Here is a 3,937-nt window from a genome sequence, read left to right on the forward strand (position 1 = left end):
TGCATCTAATTAAAGAAGCATACCAAGGCTGGCAGAATGAATGCAAGGGTAAGCCAATGGCAGAGACCTGATTTGTTTGCAATAAATGAATAGGAAATCATGAAATAATGTAAAGATAGCCAGGATGAAGGGTGAGGCACAATACAGGCAATAAAAGCAGCCATATTGAAAAAGTATTCCCCTCAAGTCACTGCATAAATTGTAACGAAATATCAAATTAAAATATATACATGAACACACAGGTGAAGAACAAAGTTTGATAATGATAAAAAGACCTCTTTGTGGGCCTCTAAATAAATGTAGAAAGTAAGATTCTACAATCTGTTAGTTTGTGACATTGAAAATAAATTAACAAAAAGTGAATTTCAAAATAGATACTGGGGTGGATTTTAATGTATCTGTAAACATATACAGAAAGATTACTAGACTGCCCAATGTTAAAAGAGAAAACTATGTTTGTTGCAAATAGCAGGTACAACATAAGCTCATCTGGCAAAACCTACTGGTATATCATTATTATTTTATCTACCTAAATAATTTTAATTTAACAAACAGCGTAAGATCTCAGTTGATGCCAGATCACATGGGTTGAGAGCTGTCCTAAGTGCCCAGAAGTACATACTTCCAGAGCTTGGACTACAACTAAACAGAACTATGCTCAGAATAAATAAGACATACTAGCAATTGTTAAGGTGGTGAGCTGTTCCATTAATATGTCTCTTGGCCAAAATTGGTCAAGGTAGAATCAGTCTATCAAACTTTTGAAGCCATATTATAGAAACCATTGTATAAAATGATGCCCAGACTTCAGAAAACGATCGTGAAATTGCAAAACTGCTGATTAAATAAGAAATACAAGCCCAGTAAGGAGCTTATTATAGTGGGCTTGCTTTTAAGAGAATTTCGAAGTACTGAAAGCAAGGCACTGCAAGGAAGAGGAGTGTGAAGTAAATATGAGTCAAGTACTGCCTATTTCTGTAACAAAATGTGACAAACTCAGACAAGAAACACACAAGCTTACAAGACTTGAGAGAGTAATTCTAGGCAGATGACTGACAGAAAAAGCCCACACACCTGAAAGTATAAAAACTTACTGACACAATGCAGATGAATTGTTACATATAAAGGGATTCTGTACAAAGAACATCATGGCATAATAATACACAGCATGTCAGAAACTGTAAACATAATTTACAGTGTCCATCTGGATCTTATGAAATATAAGAAAAGAGCCCAACATGTCTTATTTTACCCAGGCTGAATTCTGTCAATGAAGGTCAGAAGTTAAATCCTGGCTCCATTGATGTTAATTGCAAAACTCCAAATGAATTCAGGGTAATCAGGATTTCTCCATAGATATGAAATCAGCAACAATAAATGTAGGAAATGTAATGCAAAAGAAACACTGAAATCATAAGATTCCTGCTCACACTTGATCCAAAGTTGGTGCTGTTCCATTTGAATATAATGGAAAAGATTACCCACAATTAGTGGACCACTGCACAGATTGAGCCTAATGCAAAGACCACTGATGTCAATGGGAGTTTTTCCACTGACTTCAGTGTGATTTGAATCAGGCCCATATTAGTATTTTTAATTGGACTGTTGCACAACACATTGAGTAGCAATGTAATAACATGTTGTAAATCACAGCGTGGTTGCTATGGGATTCCAGATGGGTTAATAACAAGTGATAGCCCATGAATCATCAGTAACTCATTTTGGCAATTCTTTTTGCTAGGTCAGTTCAAGCACATCATGTCAAGCCTTTACTTAGTTTGGTTAGTTACCAGAAAATTCAACTACAGAAAGAGAAGAAGATTTTAAGTGACTACAAATAATGAGGCATAAAAGTCAGGATTTGTTACAAAAAATAAAGGATAAAATGTGAACTGATGGCTAACTTAACAAACTAGCAGAATTCAAAGCAAAGTTATTTCTCTCACCACACACTCCAGTAAATGTCATAGACTGGGTCTCTTTACATAGACTGGATCCCTTCCCCTTAGTTCAGTGTCCTTCAGGTATTCATTGATGACATGAGCAGAGAGATGAGAGGAAGAGGAGGGAAGCCCAGAGTTTTCCTCCCCTCTGTGTAATTCAATTTCTTGTGCTAGAAACATCCTTTCTGAATCATGATGGATGTGAGGTTTGAACCATGCCCGTGATGAAAGGTAAATTTCTTGTTTACTCCTTTTCCCCTGCTGGAGGATGGCTACTTAAGCAGGTGATAGCCCATTAGCACTTGGCTGGGATGCCAATATGTCTTTGTCTCTGAAAAACTGGTTTGGACCTGCTTTTCTTAACCTTGGAGCATGTTATAACAATGTTATAGGGTAAAGTTTTATAACTTTACATACAGTGTTGCCACACATATTTTATCAAGACAACAATGTTCAGCAGATTATGATTTTTTTCAAATGATACCTCACAAGGCATATTTTGTACAAAATATATCATAACCTTATAAAAGGTGAACATGGGATACAGGCTGTCATAACAATCAAGTAGGACAGAAAGGAACAGAGAGAAACATTGTTATTTAGATTTTTGAACTTGGCAAGCACTCAAAACTAGGACAATTTTGGCAACATAAATCGATGAGAGAGGGAGGCTTTCATACTTAAGCCTTGACCCTCTCATGCATGTAAAATCAGTGAGGCTACTTATGTGCTTAAAGTTAAGCACATGCTTCACTGCTTACTAAATCAGGGCTTTAGATTGTGAACTTTTTGGAACAGAGCTCATCTTTTCATTATATGCTTTTGCATTATATTGTAGAGTGCCCAGCTCCACAGAGCCCCGATCCCTGACTAGGATGACTACACACTACTGAAATACACATAATAACTGATAGATAGAAGGATTTTTTTAAATGGTCAATCTATCTCCCAGCATGTGAGGGCTCTAAACATTAAGTGAGGCAATAGCAAACAATGGCCAAGCACACTGTGAAAGAGGCAGCTTGATGTGTTATTCCTGTTGCCTTCTCATGTTCCCATTTCTCTCTCATCTCTCATTTTTTCCCTTTATCTTTTTGTTGTTGTTGCCTGAAAGTATTTCTAGAGTCCCTTGCCATGGCAACACCTGCAGGTGAAGGCAGAGCTCATCATCTACAAGCTTTTGCCAATGCTGAAGAGGCAACTAATCACTCCATAAGTAGAGAAGTGCTACCTCCAAGATACCCATAAGCAATTTGCAAATGTGGGTGTCCCTGAAGCACATGCTTCTCACAGGTGTTTAACCTGCTTCTGAGAACATCAGTATAAGCACTTTTTCTGCTGTTTACATCTCATCACGTATCTTGCCTGTGCCACTTCACACAGAGCTGTAAACTTACATTAACGGGGCTAAGAGGAGACAAGTCACTTCTGCATCGAGTAATATGTGATAGGCATAAACAGTGATGAGGTGCTTCAACTTTCTGAGAGCCCTGAAGTTTGAACTAACACCATTTTAGGAAGCTCTGCCATTAAGACTCAGGATGAGAAGATGACCAAATCTTTGCTCTGGCAGCCCTGAGGCATTCACCTCATTCAAATCAATTCTCATTCTGCTATATAGTTGTGATCTACAGAGGATCTAGTTTATATGCCTATTCAGTCTTTGTCCTCTCTGCTAAGATGTCCAGTACCAATACAACTACCAATTAATACCATGTGAGCTGGTATACAAACTTTTCCACTAAGCCTAGATGGAACCCACCATCTTTCACATGGGTCAATAAACAGTTATCATACAATAACCCCAGCATGGACTGGATTTTGGACTAGTAACCCAGATTAAGAGGATAAACCCACTGTCTCACATGACATTATTCTTTGTACAGTGAAAACCCTTACAAACCTGCCAGTTGTACCTTAGGTAAATAGATAATGTTACTTATGCATTTACAGTATTATCTATGCTGTGCAGGGAGTACCTAAGGAGTATTGTG

This window comes from Gopherus evgoodei, chromosome 3 (genome assembly GCF_007399415.2).
Source record: "Gopherus evgoodei ecotype Sinaloan lineage chromosome 3, rGopEvg1_v1.p, whole genome shotgun sequence".
NCBI classification, from domain to species: Eukaryota; Metazoa; Chordata; order Testudines; family Testudinidae; genus Gopherus; species Gopherus evgoodei.